Source organism: Macaca fascicularis, chromosome 13 (assembly GCF_037993035.2).
Source record: "Macaca fascicularis isolate 582-1 chromosome 13, T2T-MFA8v1.1".
NCBI lineage: Eukaryota > Metazoa > Chordata > Mammalia > Primates > Cercopithecidae > Macaca > Macaca fascicularis.
The window spans coordinates 62,121,094-62,143,544 of record NC_088387.1 but is presented as its reverse complement, the minus strand read 5'-3'; the positions used below and the strand labels follow the sequence as shown (position 1 = coordinate 62,143,544).

The 22,451-nt window shown below is 39.0% G+C and overlaps 1 long non-coding RNA gene across 1 annotated transcript in view; it reads right to left on the bottom strand.

The window, feature by feature from the left end:
- Positions 1-803: 803 nt before the first annotated feature.
- LOC102120760 (uncharacterized) overlaps positions 804-22,451 on the bottom strand; it is a 272,609-nt gene continuing 250,961 nt past the window's right edge. Inside the window, exons 3-4 of the long non-coding RNA XR_006691689.2 lie at positions 11,249-11,374; positions 804-1,198 (exon numbers count right to left, since the gene is read on the bottom strand). This is a non-coding gene — a long non-coding RNA (uncharacterized lncRNA). The remainder of the gene's footprint in view (positions 1,199-11,248; positions 11,375-22,451) is intronic.

The window sequence follows — 22,451 nt, the reverse complement described above, 5'->3', positions numbered from 1 at the left end:
AACTTTTTTCAATCACAACATATGAAATCTAAAAACTCTTAACCATATAGATGCTTGGCATTGGATAGACGCAGATTGTTTCTCTATTGCATGATTTTCTACTCATACGCACTCAAATATATTAAGTAGCAGGGAGATAGAGAGAGATTAGGGGAGTGTGATGGACCATCTGATTTCTTTTCTCTTCTGGAATCCAAGAGTTTCCCCCGACTCTCTGGCATCCCATTCAGTGTCTGGATCTTAGGTCTCCAAATGTATTTTTAGTGTGGGTGGTAGATGTCAGCCACTTTGTGAGCAGTAACAATGGTGCTGGGGATCCCTGTATTGTATTCCTAAACAATATCTGGCAACCTCTTGCCCAGGGTGTTACTTCCTTCTGATGCTTTGAGGTAGCATGGTCTTCTCTCTTCTCTCTAGTCTTGTGGTTTTGTTTGTTGCATTTGGGTTGTTGGCATGGCTGAAACCCATCCCAAAGAGGATGTTCATTGAAATGTCAGAGGTGAATGATTGACAATGGGCACAAGAGCTTTTGTATAAGGGCTTTGGCAGGTCATTATTGGATTATTTCCCAATAAATGCGTTCCAAATCTACCCGATGCACTGCTGAACAATGTGCCAAACTGTTCTGGGGCACTAGTAGATGCTAATGCTTCTCACCAGTGGCTGCTGGCTTTCCAGTCCCTTCCTTTGTGAGGTTACAGGGCATTGACTAAACACAGTGACTTTTGTATTTGTCATAATTAGGAGAGCATGGCATTTTTTTCCATATAAAAAGAGCTCACGTTAGGTTATGTGTTCTTCAGTCATCTCAAATATTGATATGGATTCTATTCACACAAGCTGTGTCCTTTAAAACCAGGAAGGCACCCCAGAAAGCATCAAATAACCCCCAAAAGTATTTTTAATGGATATGATGTCTTAATGCAAACATATGACATTAAAATATCATAAGCCAGGCCTGTAGCACTTGGCATGCTTTATAGAATAACTTGATGATGGTTTCAATTGTGTGATGCAATTTTTGATACATTTAAATAATAGCATGGAAAGAAATGTTCTTTCCATTTGGTTTGAGGACTGAGTGGTTTGCATATGCACTTACCTACCAGCTGACATCAATTAAATTGCTGGGCTTCTCTCAACCACAGTTTTCTTTTTGATATATTGGTGACTCTAATACCTACATACCACAGGATTCCTATAAGAATGAAATGCAATACCATTAGAAAATGCATTTTATAAAACACTATAGGAATTTAATGGGTATGTATCATCATCTTATTTCCAAGCAGGTATTCCTGATTCTAACACACACACAAAATTCTTAAATATCACTGCCATAATAAAAGCAGATATCCCTCTGAAGCCCAAGAATAAAAGTTGGCAGGTGACCCTAAAGTTGAAAAACAGGAGTTCAGTTCTCCCAAGTGCATGTTGAGCTTATTTTTGTTTTGAACAGAGTAATGTTAAAAAAAGAAATCAAATGCTCTCCATTACCACTTTCTTCTATACATTATTTAATTTCCCCCAGCTTTATTAAAGTATGATTGACAAGTATATATTTATGGTGTACAACATGATGTTTTGATCTACATAGACATTCTGAATGTTACATATTACAGTCATGGATTGCTTAACGACAGGGATACATTCCAAGAAATGCATCATTCTGATATTGTACAAACATCATTGGGTGTACTTACACAAACCTAAATGGGGTAGCCTTCCACACACCTAGGCTATATGGTGTAGCCCATTGCTCTGACCAGTGTTGTATATGTTGTCAGTCATTGACTAAAACATTGTTATTTTAAAGAGCACTAGCTTTCTGGGGTCTGTATTTTTCTCCCTTTCCCATTAATGGTAGACATTGGGAGTCTACATTAGTGCTTTCTAGCCGCTGAACTGTCAGAACATTCCTGGCTAATATACATGCCACTGGATGTATATATCACTAACACATAAGCCAGTTAGTGAATTCAGCAAAGGGAAGATGATGAAGTTGCAGGTTTTGTTTTTTTCTTTTTTCTCTTCCCTTTTTCTTTTCTGACCTTTCATTTGATTTTCTTTACTTCCTTTTTTTTATTTGATGTTTATAATTACAAATATTTCGTCTTAGTGAATTATATGATTTTCTTCAAATAAGCTTTGGATTATATAAATTCTGCCAGTTGGGTGCCAGGAGTGGCAAGTGCTCAGCCTCTGTGGAGATATGCCTTCTCACTAAGTCCAGGTGTTCACTTCTCCTATCTAATTATATGAAACCAGTTTCTGGCAGGTATGATATAATTATCACTGTCTATCTTCAAAAATGTTAAGGGCAAGGAAACAATTTTATTAAGGTATCTATTCCACCAATAGAAAATATGGTTTCCATTTTACTCATCTATTAGGGCATTTTGACACTTGCCAGGTGTATATTGAGCCCTTGTTATGTGCCAGGCACTGTGCTAAAGCCAAGGTCAAAAGTAGAGGGGTGGCAAGTGAGTTGCCTAGGGCAAGTAGTTACAGAGGTGCTCACTCATATAAGCCTTAAAGTGGCTTCTTAATGTTTGCACCCTCGGCACCTCACCCACCTCACCTTAGTTTCTGCCAGGTAAGCACTGAGATATAAAGGTGAGAAGACATGGTATGACCTGCAGGGACACATGCAGAAAGGGGACAAACACTAAATGAATATAATCCATGCAAAATGACCGAATGAGTCATGGGGGGTAGAAACAAAGTACTCTGCTTGGTGAAATGTTAATATAAAGTAATTAAAAATGAGTATGATAGAGTTATTGGCAGATAAACCAACTATGAGATTATATTATTTTTTGAGGGTCTAAAATAAAACGAAAGAAAGGAGAATGAAAGTAGCATTATGCTGCCCAACATTCAAGTTGAGTGGATGAAGTGGGTGTAAAATGGAGAGGAAGGGATAGTATTTTAGGCTAAGTCCTTGGTGTTGGCATCAAGAGATGGATGGTGACTTCCCAGTGAGTCCTCACCACATCAACAGAGCCCTGCTGCTCAGATGTTACGCTGACTTCCAAGCCTGTCCTTACATTACGAAGCACTATTCAACAAAGACAAAAGTTTGCACCATGGTGTCTTTTGTCCCCCAGAACTGTATCCTGCACCTCTGAAAATCATCCTTCCACTTTTTGTAATGAGGAAGTAGAAACATAAAAGAACAATGCTAGATTTTCTTTATTAAAAATAGGAGGGGAAAAAAAGAACATTATGTTTGTTATTGTGGGTATTTCCAAAGAGGTAACTAAAATTTTATGGCAGCCTTGTTAGTAACTCTATCAATCACCTGACAGCATCTCTGTGTTAAAAATCTCTTCTGCATATAAGCAGTAAAATGAAGCACACATTGGAAATTCTGATGATTTCAAACTTCAGACTTTCTTTTAAAGTAATAACTTTAATTCAGTTCTTTCTGGCATAAACTTTTTCATCCCATTATGTCAAAAATTGTATTATCCATCCATTTGTCTGTCAGAACGTCTCCCTGCGGGGCGATAGACTCCTGGATTCTCTACTCTAAACCTCCCCATTACATCCTGCTATCAAGAGTCACAATTTTCCACGAAAGTCTCTGGTGACTTTTGACAATGTTTTATAGAGAACTAGACCAGGAATCGCAGAGTTAAAGGAAATCTTCCATTCTGGCAATGAATATGTAATAGGCATTACACTGTGCAGTATTCCAAAAAATGTAAGGTTCATTAAGTCTTTCTAAAGCAGGGACTTCCGTGTAGCTTTGAAGGAACCTGTCTTCACAACGGCATTAGCAAATGGCACTTTGGGGCACAGAATATTAATATTGCACATTAAGGAACAAATTTGTTTAAATGCTGTATAGCTATATGTTGATGCAGATGATCCAGAAATAAATAAAAAGTGAATAGTTGTCCAACTTTGTATGTAAATTGCCTTTTGCTTATATACATAAGAATGCTTTTTCCTCCTAAATTCCTTCATATTAACAAGCAGGAGTGTAACTAATATATAAACTAAAGTCATTCTCTTTAATGAGAATGCTAAATATTTTAAAGAAATGCACGGCTGTGAAATATTGTCAAGGGCATTTTTATACTTAAGTTTAAGAACGCTTATGACTTAACTGTTGAATTATTTAACATATTCAGCCTGGAAGCACTATTTATGTATGTTTTTTAATGTTCTTACTTATGTTGGCTTTTCTTTGCTAAGGATTTAGGACCTTTGATTTCTGTTTATAAAATTTACATTTTTAATCTCCTATTTCTATGTATTTCCCATTTGACAGTAGCAACAATATCCAGAAGGAAGGGGAAAAAAAGGAAAAAATCACATGGAGCCTGAAACAAGGGCTGTACATGAGAGAAACTTAAGCCTCGCTGCAAAGGGAATGAAGTCAACTTTGGGAGCAAAAAATAAAAGTCCTTTTCAATGAACCACCTGTATAACTAAAATAATAGACACAGCAATATGCACCTGCTTTCCCAGCTTTTCTCAAGGAAGCATGCAATACGCAGGGAGCAGGATTGCCCTGTGCAGTAATGTAATCCTATACAATCAGCATTTGCTACTTTGAGTTGTCAGCTTCTATTTTTCACCCATATATTGTTTTGCAATTATCGACTAGCCACAAATTTATTAGAGCAACATAAAAACACATTTTCTCTCATTTTTATTTAATTAACCTTGATTCATATTTTTTAAATGTTGAAGGATTCCTCAAAGATTTGGGAGGGATTCTGAGTGGAACACCTATCAGTGCTGTTCAGGAAATGGAAACTGACAAGCAAAGGTAGGGTAAGGGCAAGTTTTATTTTAGCTATTCCTATTAAATTCTACTCATGTGGTTAATAATATAAAAATCGTCCAAGTGACTTGGGATGGAAATGCACCTAGAATCTGCTTGAAGCATTTGTGATTCTATAAGGACTATGTTTGGAAGAAAGGATGGGCAATCTTTAAGACTAGCATGTTTTTGTCTACTGATATTTCATTTTACAAACTATATATATGTATACACATATGTATGTATGTATATTATACATGTATTACACACACACACATATAGTTCAGTTTTACTAATGGTACTGAGCCAAAATTTTTCTTCTGCACTAAATCTAAAAGGCACAATAATGAGGCCTCTAAGGGATGGGACCACGGTCATGCAGTCAGGGGAGGAACCATTAGAGGTCTTCTGAACATTGATTTTTCACTTTCACTTAGTCTATTGTTATTAAGCTTACTTTTTTTTTTTTTTTTTTTTTTTTGAGACGGAGTCTTTGCTCTGTCACCCAGGCTGGGGTGCAGTGGCGTGAACTCGTTAAGCTTACTTTTTAAAAGGGTACCCTGATTAAATGAACTTTGAAAATGCTGGATTAAACAAAATTCAGTAAGTTGTTTTCAGAGCCTTGAATAGATGATTGTGTTTTGTGAATCCTCAAGCAAAAATGGTAATAGCTACCATTTTCCAAACATTTTGACTAGGAATCTCTGTTTCTTTATTTTTTTTTCCAGAGCACCTCCAGGTGAGTGTTCCACAGAGCACACTTTGGGAAACAATGATTTTGTCAATAAACTCTTACTGAACCCGGCCTATGGAATAGATTCTGTGTCAGGAGTTTATTGTTTCAGACAAATATGGTTTGTTATCAAGACCACAGTGTGAAAAGAGACTTTGTCACATTTATGCCCCTAAATCGTCACAATGTCTAACATATGTATGTGCTTAAGAAACATGTATTGAATGAATGAATACATTAATTAAACAATCTAATGATTTATACCTAAGTGCATTTGTGCAGATGATTATATCATTTTTATATTTATTTCGTATTCCAAAGAGATTAATATATTATTTAGAGAGATTGGGTGACAGTTAGTATCCCTGTCACTCAATCTCTCTAAAATTCTGTTTAAGGGAAGAACCTAAAGGAGCAGATGTTGATTTAATTGTGTGAACGATTAGAGATCAAAACTCAACTGCTTATGTATAATGACCATGCTCCTGACTCATCATTACCAGCTGTGGGGAGGATTTGGCCCTTTAATAGCTTTTTCCTTTTGTATTCTCCACTTGCCTCTCCATAAAACATGCATATAACATCAACTCCACAACAGAAGGGCACAAAAGGGGTCTGGGTAAGGCTAGGCACTTTATCTTTCACCGGATTATAGAGGTTTACTCTGTGCAAAGCTAATGGCCTTATAAAGACCATAGGCAATGGGTGCCTCAGGTAACTATGTATCAGCTATTGTCACCATACTCTAAAATTGACATCCTCATTTTTGAGGTCTGAAGACATACTTTTTTGTTACATAGCTTCATGGCATGTGTTTATAAAATATATCAATTTAAATTAATTTTGTTTTGGAACTATTAACACAATAAATATTCTGGAACAGCTCAAGGTATTTGAGTACCGCATTGGCCAGAATTGCAAATGAATGCACCAGAAAATAAATGAATAACTAAAGTCACTAAACACCTGCAAACCATGGGCGTGAGGATATTTAAATGAATAGCAGCATTTCTTTGTGTTTATGCAATTTTCCCTCAAAGGTAGAAGGAGACTCACTAAGTAGAGGTGCCTGAGTCACCCTACTGGCTTGGTCCTGCCTCCAAAATTTCATTTGTTTAAAAAAAACAAAAACAAAAAACTTATCATGGATCAAGAATCCATAGACTCCTCAGAAGGTATGTAGAAAGAAAACAGCCCTATGACTTCATAAGAGTATACAGAGCAATTTGGAAGTGCAGATTCAGTGGGTAACACATGAAAACGGGCCACAGCTATTTCCATTTCTCCACAGCAGAGCGTGTCCCACCATCATCTCAGAATGCAATGAGCTGCCTGAATAGTTTACCTGGAATGAGCTTGCTGAGCACCAGTAAGTCAAGCATCAAAGTTCCCGAGGTGTTGCCAGGGCCAGATGATCAAGCAGGTATTTTAAACAAGTTAGGTCTAAGATTGAGTCTGGGAGATTAGCTAAGGCATGAAAAACCCCCTAATCACATGGGGTCTAGAGTCTGGAACCCAAAAGCAGCATTAAAAAAAAAAAAAGAAAAAAAAAACTGTTCTAACAAGGAAGTCGCCAAGGCAAGTTCTGATATTAGAGCAGGAACTTTTCCTTCCCATTCACTGAGCTGTCAGCAACTTGAGAGCAGAGATGACCTCGTTCACTTTAAGTCTCCTCACAAAGTAACTTCGAGTCTGGCCATGGTGGTAACTTAATAAATGTTAGAGAAATGAATTAAATTTCTTTTTGTTTAATTTTTCACCCTGATGCTGGTTAAGGCAGAGGGAGAGAAGCTGTAATTACCTTGTGCCCTTTGAGTTTCTCCAGCAAAAGAAAAATCTCAGTATTCAAAGATGAAATAAAGAGAAAGCTATGGTAATTCTCCTGAAAACAGGCTTATAGCCCCTGCGATAACCTTCTTCCCTGACTCTTCTCATTAGCTGGGATCTAGTCACTATCACAAATTTATTCTTTTTTCTAAAACCCAGAATTCTCTATTAACCAGTAAGTCAATTCAACATATTTACAGGCCAGTGACATTTATAATGGCGCCCCTGAGGCACCCTATGATTCTAAGGAGCTTTTAGAATTTACCAATAATCAAAATAACTTTGGTTTAATTTTAGTGTTAAATGTTTTCCTGGTAGTAGTGGGGTCAACAGATGATGAGATGGATTCATTCCAGGACGACTGGAAACTAACAACTGGTTAGGCCAGTGACTTTAGGCAACCATTCAGGAGCTTTCCAGAAGGCAAAGGGGGAAGTTCACCAGAACTATCAAGTACATGCAGTAAAGTAGTGGCAATACAAAGTTATTTGCCATGCAGAGCGTGACAGCCAAAAAAAGGTGGGAACTAGCTGATGATGGTTGGTGCCAAGGGTATAGAAAGCCACACAGGTGAACAATGCAGCAAGAATGTTAAATGAAATAATTCTAGCAGCAAACAATGAAACACAATCCAGATAAGGAGGTCACAATTAACAGGGAATTATTGTAGCAAGCAGTGAAATGCGGACACTGGTTTTCAATAGAGCTAGATAAGGTCAGTTTAGGCAACTGGATTAAGGGAAGCTAGGAAGGCAAAAAATGTTATTACAGGTTACTAATGCAAAAAGACTCCTGCAAGAGCTTAGTTTAAAACAGAATTCTAGAACAAAAAGTCAATGAGTAATCACCCAGGAGCAGGGGGCATAGGAATTACAAAGAGGCACAAGGAAACTTTTGAGGGTAATATATATGTTTATTATCTTACTTATGGTTACGGTTTCATGGGTATGCAAATATGTCAAAACTCATCAAATCTCATGCTTTAAACATGTGTTGTTACTGTGCGCCAATTAAATCTCAATAAAACTCTTAAAGAAATGAAGAAAAAGGAAAAAATGGCTAAACTCAAGCCTAGACACAGCACTCAAGGGCTAAGCAGGGAAAATAACAAAGCTGAAAATGTTAAATGGTTGACTTGAGGACTCAGCAGTTTTGCCTGCTATGGTAAAAAGGAGGAAAAGAGAGACACAGGGATCTGACTTACCTACTCGTACGTATACTCATATTGCTTATGACAGGTAGAGAATTCTCATTAGAGGAAGTGGTGCCACAGTGCAAACATACAGAAGGATGTGCCTATCTGGGGATGGCCCAGCGAGCTGTCCCCCATGAGGTCTCACAGGCCCACATTTATTTCCTTCTTGCATTTACCCTGATGGACATGACATAATATGGAACTGGGTCCATGGTTAGTAAGGGTCTGGACTGTATTTTTGACAGCCTCTGGAACCTAATTCATCAGCACACCTAAGAACAGCTCCTCTGTCACTGGGAGACTCATGAAAACCAAGCTTGGGAGACTAATTTATTTATTTATAAGAAATATTATTTTCATTCAGATCAAAATCCTTGAGTCAGGCTGCCCCTGTAGCTTTCTCCTCCAGGCTAGAGCCTCATGGTGAGGTGAACACTTATCGGAAGCTAATGTGAATCAGAACAAGCAATTGGACTGCTGGTGTGTTAGACGGCATAGCCAGATATACCCATCTCAACCAAAGCACAGCATCACCACTCTCTCTCCTGGATGAGACTTGGATGAGCCGAGGATTACTGCCATGATTCTCTTCTTTTTCTACATTTGTATCTGATTAGTCCCTTCTCCGATAAACATATCATTTGTGTAGATTTGTCAATGACTTGGCTTGCAACCAGGTATTTCTGAATGTGAAAGTCAGTTCATTACTGTAACACATTGCTTATCTATGCTCTGATCCAATAGATGTTGACTTTATGGCTTAATGCTCAAGAGGAATTCTTTTTTTCTTTATTTATATATTCCTGGATAGATGTCTGTAACTCCCATATACAGATACTAGTATATATCTAATACAACTATGTTCCATATGTTAATTGTTCCAAAAAATAATTATTGGATTCTGACACTTTGGAAATAAGAAACCATGTATATAGTAGCTGCCATAACTCTCCAACAACCAAAATATTTGTTTATTTGAATCATTCAGTTTCCTCACCATGCTGGCAAAGTTTTTACCCTACTGTGGGAAAATGGAACACTTAAGTACAGATTAATCTGTCTGTTCAGCAAGCAGAGCAATGCTTCCTTCTTTACTTACAAATGCAAATCAGAATAGAGAGATTCCTTTGTGAAAATTCACAGAACACAAATGAGGAGCTTGTGCTTCATTGGGGTCAGTAGTCAAAAACTTTGCTTCAGAAGCCTATGGAAATTAGGGGTGTTTCTCTCTGGTCTCAGTAGCTCTTTGACTCTTTATCGCAATAGGATAAAAATTATAACACTCAAGAGACAGAGTCCATTTGAAGGGTTTCAGTCTCTCTGAATTCCCTTGGTCAGGCAATATCAGGTTGTCATCCACTCTGAGTGAAGGAAACTTCAAAGGTCAGCATACTGAAACCAAAGGGGCAGTGGGTGGCTCTCCTGGAAGTAGGGCTTTTACTGCCTATGGTGAATCCCTTGGAGGGACAACCTGGGAACTTTCCAGCAAAGAGAGGTGAAGGGGGAAATTACTCAATTCCTAATAGTATCTTTGCTGAGGCACAGACTGGCCCTATGGTAGCAACCAATCACAACTTCTCTTCTCATTTTTTGGAGCATGAGTTTCTCCCTAATTTATTTATCAAGATATTTATATCGAAAGATCAATCAATTGTGATTTCATACAAAGAGACTTAAACAGGGTATTTGTAGCTATCACATGTTCTTCTTCCTTAATGCTTGTGTTTTTGTAAGGTGAACACAGGCCTTTAAAACACATTAGTTAAAAATGATGATCACAAGTCTCCCAGACTTCTCTTGGAAAGTATAAAAGGTCTCAGGTCTCATTTAAAGGATAGACCTGACGTCTGGCATAAAAGATATTGTCATATGGACCTTGAGCCTGCCATTGTCCACAAAGGGAAGGGCCAGGCCACATGCTGGAAGCTGGTACTAACACATATGTGAGACAATTAATTGCTTGGACAATTTGTTCTCTTTGGCTCTGGTGATTAGGTTGGGAATTAAATAACCACAGTTCTCTGAGTCAAGGAATGGGGGTCATGGTAATTCACAGAATAACAAAAATGGAAGGATTTTGGAGCTTAAAGGGACATTAGGGAGCCTCTAATCCAGTGATTTATAAACTTTTTACAATATTAATTTTTTTTATTTTTTAGAAAAAAGTCTTACATAGACCCACTATATAAAATGATATACTAATGGAACTGATCATATGGATATAGATACCAAGAGCTCTGAAGAAAAGTAGCTTGAAAACCATGGGGTAGCATAACATCCCTCATTCTACACATAGGAGAATCGAGAAGCCTTCTCGATTTTGCCACACAGAGTGAGTGGCAAAGAGAAGACTAGAAAGCAGTCTTCCAAACTGCTGGTCAGTACTCTCCCTTCCTCAGAAGCAAAGCTGTATTTCCAGAAAAGGCCATGAGGAATGAAGGAGAATCAGTGCTTATTCTCCCTAGTCACATTAACACCCAAGTAGTACTAGTTGGTGCACAGTATTAGTTGCAGCAACAGCAGCAGTGGTAACGATCGTAGTAACAGTGGCAGTAATAGCAGTAACAGTAGCAGCAGCATACTGCTACATATCCATAGAGGATGTTAAAGGTTGCACATTATATCATGTGTTAGCCAAAGGTAGACAGGAAAGAATATGATCATCCTCATTTTACAAATGAGGAAACAGGTTCAGAAAGGTTAAGTGACATACCTGCTCAAGGTTATTTAAACTAAGTATCAGAACTGGGTCATCACATTCCAAAAGCTGTGCTCTTTTCCCTACTCCATCATGTTGTTCTATTTTGAATACGAAACTTTTTCCAATCTTCTTCATTTCCTGAAAAACAGGAGTGAAAATCCAGCTCATCGAAGAAAATAACCATTCTGCTTGGCATTCTATCAACAGTTTGAACTTGAATAGATTCAGATTCTCTGCAAAGAGGACCTATATCAGGCTGATCAATGGAAAAAGTCTGTCAAAGCATAGAATTCCAAAAATCATCTATATAGACATTAAACATTTTCATTTAGCTTAAAATTTATAAAAGCAGATTATTTGCCAATCTTCTGATCTAAACCTAAGCTTCATCCTTGAATCAGTTGTTTGGAGTGCAGGTTGTCTTTCTTGCATAAACCACACCCATAGTTTCCATCTGCTACAATTTCTAATCTCAGTTTCTTTAAAGTGGGGTGAGAACCAAGACACTTGCAAAGCAATCTGAATGTAAAGTACTTTTAATTTTAATGATCTTCCCCCAACCCTTTGCAGATGTCTTATGCATGCCTATTCCAACCGAACACTTATTTTAGTGACTTGCTTTCATCAAGTAGTCCCGAAGTGTTCATTTCAATAACAGAGGGAGAACTCTCTTCTTCTTGCAGTCATATTTCATTAATTAGTAAATATTTAACTCAATCGCACATAATAAGAATAAGAACAATCCATATAAACCCATTGGAAATACAAACACCAGACTATGTGTTAGTAAATAGCTCCATTGTTGGTGGCAGAGAGGCAATGGTGTATTAACGAGTAGCCTTCCTAGTCGCAGACATCAAAAAAACCATGGGCATCGTGCATATGCTTTAGCGTTAATAGAGAGTGCTGCTTCATCACAAAAGTTTTTAGCAGAGGTCTATCCAAAGGGCTAGTCCTGAATTCTGAATTAATTGTCCTTGGTTATGTTACTTTGCACATGTACTGGGAAGCTGTTTCATTGGTACATCTTATATTTCCCCAGATGGTCTAGCCAAGCTCTCAGAAAATGAAGCCTTTTTTATTTTAAAAAAAAAAAAAAAGAAGAAGAAGAAGAAGAAGAAAATGATTCTCCTCCTCTTCACCCACTGCATCCATAATCAATACAGGACCCTTCACCTAACAGATACTCCAAGAAATGTCACTGCCCAGAACACCAGAATGAGGAGAACAGACACTACACCCTCAATCTGGTCAGGTATACGGTTTTCAACTTCAGGAATGCTTTATGGGGTAAGCAAGGTGGTAACTGAAGGCACTTTGAAATAAAGTGTAAATGTGATGTGTTTTCAATTGGGTGTCTTATTTCCAGGAGCCCCCTTACCCTATCTCCAACACACATACCACTCCCAGGAAACACAGCCAGCCCTGGGCCACTGCTGTTCACACATTTAGCTCTTTTAGGACATTAGGGGCAGCAAGCCCCACACTGATGCTGTGGCTAAGATTTACAAGCTCATCCACCTTGGGATGTCCTGAATGCGACTCCAAAATTGGAAGCTTTGGTGGGCTCCTAGCATCAGAAACTGTAGAGGAAGGAGAAAGTGTGTTCAAGAAGCTGCAGTCCATCCAAATCCTCTATTACCCTCGAAATGGTCTACTTGAAAAATGGCAATATTTTTGTATGCCAGCCTCAAAGTCCCTGCTCGAAGAATGCTTGTAGCAAAGCTGTATTTCCTCTTTGAGGGTTTTTGGAAGAATGCATTTAGGTAGGAGCTAGTCTTTTCTTCCAGAAACAGCACGGGCTATCCGTCAATCTACTGGCAAGCCGCTCATCAAGTTCACTCGACAAAGGGTTAGGGCAGCAAGCCCCCACAATAACGTGGAAACAGAAATATTACAAAGTAAAGGCTTATAAAATAATAAAAATTCTACTTACTTCAGATACCTCCCTGTGCCTTTGGCAAAATACCTTAAGCATTCCACATACGGCGGGCATTGTCTTTATAAGATGGCACCTCATAAAATGGTATTAAATATCACCAACGGGGCTTCATATTTCATCCAGCAGGGTTTAGACCAGGCATGTTCTATATCACACATTATTAGAATGACATCTGCTTTGCAAGTTGTGTACCCAGGAGCCTACCCGGATCACTCATTTCAGCACTCGTTCTCGAGGCTTCTGTGCCTTCATAATGCCTAATATGTTTAACTCATTTTGAACAGAAGTCTAAAGCCTGCCACGGCCCTCTGGCCAAAACTGTAGCTGTCAGACAACGGAGCCGGCTATCAAACGTTCCTCATTTATCATTAGTGGTGATGCAGTTGTACAGAAAAATGTGCCCACTGTACTGAGAGGCTGTCAATTGTTCCCCCCTATAAAACTCCTCTTCTCAAATAGGGACATTTCTCTGTGGAGGCCTTGCCATTACATTTCGCTCCTTTTCCCACAACACTGAATTTATAATGCAAAGAAAATGGGGAACATATATTCATCCAAATGGCCTCTCTGCTATGAAATGAATAAGGAGATCATCAATGGCTGCGTCAGTGCAGGGCTGCACACGCCATTGGGGGAAATTAATAGAATCAGCCCAGGAAGAGCAGAAAGAAAAGAAAAAAGAAAGAGAAAAATCACTCAAGGTTTTTGTGCTAAGGTTGAATTTTGAATAATAAAAGCAGGCATCTGGTAGTTGGAATTCACTTTGGAATTGCCATTTTTTGCCAACAAAGTAGACTACAAGGGCTACAGATCTGCCTTCTGACAAAGTCTCCAACTTCTGGCTCCTCATGTGACTACTGACAATGGTTCTTAGGGGCTTCTTTTCCCTCCTGTAAACTGTACCTCTGAAATCAGCTTCCAGCCCGAGAGGCTACCCAAATTTTTTGTTGATATTTACAGCATGTTTTAGAAGGGACTTAATGTTTAAAAAAGGAAAAGTTGGGCACTTCTGACAATAATCTACATCATTATTATTAGGCTTATGATTACTATTAGGATTTGAAGTTCTGCCCTTAACATTTTATTTCTCCTCCACCCACAAGGCTGCCTCTTCCCACTTACACACCTTAGCCATCTCTTGTATAATTCTGTTGGGAGAAAAAAAAATGGACTCAATTAAATGCATTTGAGATGCCTCCGGGTTTTACCTGTGTCTTCAAAGGGAGAGTGTGAAAGTGTTTATGGTAATGATAACACATCCTCATTGACTTCAAAGAGAGAGTCCTGGTGAATGCATTTATTCCCATAGTATCTCTATCAGAGCAGAGTTATTATCCCCATTTTATAGATGGGAGAACAGAGTGCCGTGCCTGAGGATATGGATAGAAATCAGTCCCATGAAGAGAATGAAAGCATTGCCGTGGGCTTCTGGATATTTCCCAAGTTCAGACCATTTTCCCTCTGGCAGCAACAACAAATCTCATCCTCAGAAATAAGCAAACTTTGAGATACCTAAAACAAACCAACACAGCTGAAGTGGTTTGGGGAATGCAGTAGTAAAGGTTGGCTCTCCACTTGCCCTTTTTTCTCCAGAGCCCAATTCTGCTCTCTCCAACGTAGAATCTGTCCCCAGAGATGAATAGGCTGGAGCCTTAACACCAGAAGACGAGGACGGCTAATAACCAGCCCCTAGCTGAACAAACTCTCTCCAGCCTCATTTCCCTGCAACACAACCCTAGACATTCCTTACCTTTTGGAGAGCCCTCTCACTCCTGGGTAGGGAAAGGAGTCAAGATCCACAATGACCCAGGTGAACTCTGTGAGTAACTATGTAAACTCCCCTTGATACCTCTTGAGACCCATCCAGGCTGCATAACATTTTACCCCAAGTATGCCCATATTTTCTCATCTCTAGACTCAGGATCTTCAACCCATTTTTTCCCATTTCCACACCTTTGTCACTCCACTTCCAGAACTGTTCCTCTTTTTCTCTTCCAGTTGTTTCCAGGAGCTCATACATCATTCACTGAACAACTTCTTCTCTGCCCCAGTGATTTTTTTTTTTCTCTCTCTAAAACCATACTTTACTACAAAACACTGGGCCTGGAAACACATGATGACGAACTGTCCTCTTGATTATAGTCTCAAAATAAGTCTCCAAAAAAGATTCCCCAATCTTCTTTAATTTTCTCTTCCTTTCATCTCAACCACCCTTCATCTTTTTTTCTCTGCTTGCTCACAGTGGTCCAGGGTTATGGACATAAAGGATGTTCTTCACCCAAGCTTCACAGGGAATTTATGGTTACTCATGGAGCTATTCTCCTGAAGACTTGACCAACTTTAATATTTGTCTTATATCCTTCGGCACTGTTCATTCCAACTCAAGGCTAGTAACTTAGCATTGCAAGTGAATTGCAGATAAATTAGTCAATTCAGTTTAATTCAAAAAGTGCTACAGTATCAGGTAAATCATTAACACTGAGGATATATAAGACACCATCCTTCTTCTTAAGGAGTTTAAACAGTCATTTAGAGAGATGCAAAGAATGTCTGCGAATTTGATATCTAACACTGCAGAGTATTAAAACAATAAGAGTCTATAAAACAATAAAAGGTCATCAGAGTGGACTATGTAGATGAGAATGGAAAGAAAGCACTTAATGGAGAACATGAATCTTGTTCTAAACCTGGAAAGCACTGGAGGAGTTGACAATGAGAAAGGATGGTGGAGGACTCTCCAACTAGGAGTGACAGCAGGATCAGAGGCTATGAATTACATCATTGCCTTTAAGTCATTTGGAGAAACAGAAGAGAAGAATCCTGGAGTCTGTCAAGTTTTTGCTCATTACCTCAATCATGGCTTGAATGAACCTTCTACCTCTTTTTTCTGCAACCATTCTCTTTCTCATTGGTTAAATCACCTAACATTGAAAAACAAGTAGCAAATGAATTCCACTGGGCTGGCAGTTTAGGGGAAAAAAAGAATATGCTTTTGCTAGGGTAATCAGCTGGGCACAGGTATATAGTAACTCTAGTTACCACTGCAGATTGCCAGGGAACAATGGAGGGTGAAAGGGAGGGTTCGTGGGCCCTCCTGATAGCAGGGACAAGATGGCATCTTTGTCACAGATGTCTATCACTTCCTTTCTGTCCCATGGAGTTTTCTAAGTGAAGCCAGTCCCCTGCAATATTGCCATAGCAAGGTTTAGGGAAGATGCTCATTACCAACTGGATAATCCTGCATGAATATCCAACCTCAACAAAACCTTAGACCATTTTGTTTTCACTGTTGTTACTTCTCTGAGTTGTTTCTCTCACTGCGTGGTCTCCACTGCCCAGAGCTTTGCTCTCAAATGTCTGTTTTGGGTAGAAAAAGAAACAAACCCATGTTGAAGTGCTCATCAAAAGGATATATATGTTAGTAGGAGATTATTCCTAAATTCAAAATTCAGAATGCATCCACAATATATCTGTAATGCTGGGATTTTAGACACTGTTAACAAGTTGATAGAATGGTTGTTTCATGTTTGTTGGGAGACAAGGAAGGGGAGAGGTCTTTAAGCTGTCCTTAAATCACCCTGTATGAGTAACACTTACTCAGTCTAATTGTAAGTACAGCCTTTATTTCAAAACTCACCTTCACATAAAGAGGGAAAAATCTGGAATATTATGTTTTATGAGGACAAGGATTTTGTCTGATCATTACACCCCAAAATCCCAAAGCTATCATACAGTTTACATTTAGCAACTCACTGACCAGGCTCCCTCAGCACTCCAGGCTGGGCTCCTTGGAGGGTGCTTTATACTAGCCCTAAGAAATATAAATTATAGGCTTCCTTGGCCTCAGAAATTCCTCCATCTGTCGCACAAGCTTTCTCCATGCCTTCCTGGCAGTCATTTCAATTTTCATGACAGAAGAAAAAAAAAAAGGAAAAAAGAAAGGGAAAAAAAAAGAAGTTGTGGTCTGTGCCACAACTTGAAGTTTCATTTAATGTAGATTTTGATGCATGAACTGTACAATAACCCCAAGTTGGAGGTGTATTTTTTATATTGAGGGTGAGAGACCAATTAGTAGCTCTAACTCCTTAAGCAGATGGTTATCATATAACAGAGGTGCCTGTCCTATCTTTTGCCATTAGAAAGTCATCTTTTTTTCTAATATCTTTCTCTAAAAAGAAAGGATATTATGTAGACAGATTGCATGGCTTAGAAACCGCTGCAAAGTTGAGTTTATAGCAGGACACATGGAGCCTGAGCATCTCGTTCTTGAACCACTAGTCAGACTCAGTTCCTAAAAACTTGATCCAAGATAAAATACATGAATTCCAGGTGCAGACAGAGAAACTAAGCTGATAAAATGTTTAGGTTTTCGGCCCCAACCCAAACCTTTCCAACACCTCCAACCCAAAATGTTTGGCATGCTACAGTTGGCCCTCAATTACCTGCAAAGGATCCTTCCCTTCTGTGGCTTGGAAACTCACGATAGAAGGGAAGTTACATGGACTTGGAGTCAGAGGGATCTGATTTGAATTTCAGCTCTGTGTTTTACAAGCCAGGTGACCTGAATCCATTTGCTTGAACTTCCCAGCCTGTTTCCTGTCCTGCAAAACTGAACTAATAATCACAGCTTTAGAGAGAGGTGAAGATTAAGTGAAATTGCAAGTGAAAAATCACAATGCCTGGCACTTTCACCTCCCCCTCAAAGCCCAGGCTGGCAGAAACAGCATCACACTGAGCACTGAAGGAGAAGCTAAGGGTCAAAGTATGAGGTAGTCTGGATACTCTTGTCTTCATAGTCAGTGCAGTTGCTAAGAGCACTAACTCAGAAGTCTGATACTTGTGGGTTTGATCTGTGGTCCCACCATCTGCGGGGTATGTGAGCGTGGGTAAGATTCATAACTATTCCGAGCCTCACTGTCCTCATATGTAAAGTGGGGTAATACATATCTTGTTCATAGGATTGATGTGCCCATTGAAAGAGACAATTTGCATAATGAGTTTAGCAGAGTGTCTGGCCCATGATAAGCATCTTCTCCTCTTTCCCGTCTTCCTTCCCTTCCCCGCTTCTCTTTTTTCTTCTTTTTCTTTACTTTTTTCTCTTCGTCTCCATCTACTCTTTGATGTACTCCAAGCAGCTATCACTTTCAATAATCCAGAACAGACTGTACCACAACTTCTTCCCGGGAGACCCCCAGCTTGCACCTGTGCCCAGATAGTGCAGTGTCTGGGTCTCTTAATAAAGAAATAAAGACAGTAAGAAGCCTTAGGACCAGGGGTTGCTGTTTGCCAGGCCCTAGGTGGTCCTGAATTCAAGTTCTTTCTCTCTTGCTTGCCGGAGCTCTTCATCTGAAGAGTGAGGGGGTGAGTCAGGATCTCTTACGGTTCCAACAGACTAAGCCTTCTTGGAGAGCTCTCACCTGCCTACTCATGCAGTCCCTTCTTCTGAAATTTCCCCACCTCTCTGGCCATCAACACCCCATCCAAGGATTAAATGGGAGCTCAAAATTTAATACAAAATTTAGTAAAAATTGTAGCATTGTACTACTTGCCAAATGTTCACCAAATAAATGAATAAATGCACATTGAGATTGGATCACTCAAACAGGATTTACTGGGAATCTTCCCGGGTACCCATGACTTTGTATAGTCTATCTTGGTCTCTCAATCTTCTGAAGTTTGATGGTCTCACAGTGCATGTGCTATAAATATTTAATATTTATTTTTTCCACCAGTTTCATCAAAACAATAACTTTGATTTAACATTAGAGTCCTAATGGCTTCCCAGCCCAGTACCTAGTAGTTTATAAGTGTTTCATAAAAAGCTCCTAAAAACTTGAATGATTATATTACTGAAATGTTTAGCTTATAAGAAAATTTCAGCTAACCAGATAGTAGATCTGTTGAGGCAAAGAATTTTGCACTTTTTAAATATTCTGTACAACATTTAGCACTGGGTACAAATGTAGTGGGTACACAAAAATACATTTTGGTCCTTATATTACAAACTTTATATGAGATCACTTGGACTCGGGAAGGGGGACATCACACACTGGGGCCTATTATGGGGAGGGGGGAGGGGGGAGGGATTGCATTGGGAGTTATACCTGATGTAAATGACGAGTAGTTGGGTGCTGACGAGTTGATGGGTGCAGCACAGCAACATGGCACAAGTATACATATGTAACAAACCTGCACATTATGCACATGTACCCTAGAACTTAAAGTATAATAATAATAATAATAAAAAAACTTTATATCTGCATTTACGATGAAATTCTTCTGGACAACTCAAGTACAAAAGAATGATCTTCACGAAGTCACAGAGCTAGAACTGCTCCTAAGGCCTAAAAGATAAGGACCATCCTCTTAAATGATTCTTGGAAAGATTGTAGAAAAGAAAGTGGCTCTCCAACTGTTTATTTTAAAGTGACCCAAGGCCCATATGCTTATAAACAAGCAGTTCAGAAACCCATTTCCTCACCACCATGAGGAACTTTCCTCTATCCCCAACATGCATACATGTTCCACTTGTTGAGGACTTGCCTCCTTCAAGGATGTCCCTGATACTGAGCACTATTTTCCTCATTAAGTGTTAGAGATATGGGGGTGAGGGAGGAAGGGTGGCAATGTATTTTTTGCCTTGAGCCCTGTACCTGCTCAAGGGATAGTTCAAAATCTCTAGGGTTGGCTCAGATTAAAGTGGTCATCATCATAGTTGTCATCATCATTATCATCTACTTAATCATCTCCTTTTCTTCCTTCTCCTCTTTCTCTTTCTCCTCCTCCTCTGGCTCCTCTTCCTCCTAGTCCTCCTTCTGCTACTCCTTCTTTATATCATTCATCAGTGTTCTTCTTCAACAAATGACTTACACCAAAGCATGGGCTACAAACAGGTGTCCTACTTCTGAGTTTGAGGAATTAGCCCATTCAAAATAGCCCTGAAAAATATCCTGGCCCTTGCTGGAGTAGGCACAGGTCTTTGACAGCATGGAAATATCAACTCTGCTTACTCTTGGTCTGTAAGTACAGCCTGCTTTTCTTCATTTTGTTGGAGGACACAAAAACTCAGTGTCTCTTTAGTGAAGAGTGAGATCCTGGGACATGGAAATGGCTGTCTCTGATTAGATATTGAGGAAGAGAGTCCATTGACTGACTTGCCGTCAGTAACCTAACATTTGAAAGAAAATCCCTGAAGGGCCACACCTCCTGGTCTGCTGGAGGCCATACTCTCTAGGGCAAGGCAATTACAAAGCATACATGCAATGAAAGTCACAGCATGTATTATCCCTTTCCACATCTACTGAAAGCCAGTTGGGCATTCAAGGGGTTAAGCCAGGATCAGCTGACCAAGGAGGCCAATTCTGCCTGTGGCTACCACCAGTCAAATCTGTTGCTGAGTGCTTTAGACAGCTTGTACTTTCAACTCAGCACAATCATTTGTAAAGAAATAATCACTCCAAGTTCATAGTGGCATCGAACTGATAGTTTGAAAGTGTGATTGCTTCCCCAGTTAACTAATCAATCCCTTATCTTTAAGGGTGGAGACACATAAAGAATATATGAGCAGATCAATAATTAAGTGAGTTTCATTTCTTTTTTCTCTCTTTCTTACAGATTATAGCTCTTTTTTCAATAAATTTTCAAATTATATCAAATAATGAATGATTCATATGAGCTTTTTTCTTTTCCTATCCAGGATTACTAGAATTGATGGGCGCCATATTCCTTTGATATATACGCACACAGATACCTTTCTTGAATACTTACTAAGTAAGTAGTATTGTGCTGAAGGCTTTCAACATATTCTCTCATTTTTTCATGGATTGTTTCATCTTCATAGGAGACTAGAGTAGAAGAGTCGGCCCTTTGATGCTGTTCCTAAGTTTTATTTTTCTGCTACAATTAGGCCATGTCTCATCATTTCCACCCAAGGCTGATAAACTTTCAAAGAATTTATTTGCTCTATTTATTCCCATTATTAAGCTCATAACTGTGTGAAGAAAATCCCATTAAATAGCACTTGTCATCACTGGCCTTGCTTCATCCTGGCATCAAGCTAGATGTACCACACAATGATTTCAAGAGTTGCCAGCAGCTCTATCTGTGAGAGTATTAAGATGATAACACAACAATGAAGCTAAAGCTTGAAGTAAAAATCCTCCATTCATACTTTCTTTCTCTCTCCCCTACCCATACATCCATCCATCCATCATCCATCCATTTGAAAGACAATAGTTGAATGCCTACCATGTGCCATCTCTGCCTTCAATAATCTTCCCGTCTAGGGCAGGAGGAAAACGTGATGAAAACTAATACAACATAAGGCACAGTAAGGAAAAGTTACATGAGGGAGAACAGATCAAGGAACGGTTGATTCTTACTGAGGAGACTAGGAATGTTTTCACAAAGATTAGGCAGAGTCTTAAAACTCCAAAACAACAGTTATTGATGTGCTCCAAATGAAAAACAAATCACATGTTCGACATCCAATAGACAATATTTGAATATATAAAAATAGACAATATTTGAAAATACAAAAAAGCACAAAAATGAAAGTCCTTTATAATTTGATCATCATTTCTTCTTCCACTGAAGTGTATTACACAAAAAGTCTAAGTCTCTTCCTCTGTGCTTCTAATCCCAGCCTCCAAAAGGGTTAACAGTGCAATCCATCTGATTTCAGACTTGTAATTTGCTCTTACATAAATAAAGGTCTCACTTTACCCCCTCCTCCAACATGTACACAGAGCTTAAAACAACTAGCTCTGGAATCTAACTAGCTGGCTTCTCATCTCAGCTCAACTACCAACTAACTGTGCAACCTTAAACTGGTTATTTAACCTCTCTGTGTCTTATTTTTCTAATATCAAAGTTAACACAAGTGCATATTGTAGGTCTATGTTAAGAATTAAATGCAAAAATGAATATGAACAGTTCCTGGAACATGGTAAGCTCTCAATAAATATAGTAGTAGTAGTACACATAAATATAGAGATCTATACTTTGTTTTAAAAAGTAAAATGACCGGGTGCAGTGGCTCATGCCTGTAATTCCAGCACTTTGGGAGGCCAACATGGGTGGATCACCTGAGGTTGGGAGTTCAAGACCAGCCTGACCAATATGGAGAAACCCCATCTCTACTAAAAATACAAAATTAGCTGAGTGTTGTGGTGGGTGCCTGTAATCCCAGCTACTTGGGAGACTGAGGTAAGAGAATCACTTGAACCCAGGAGGCGAAGGTTGCAGTGAGCCAAGATCATGCCATTGCACTCC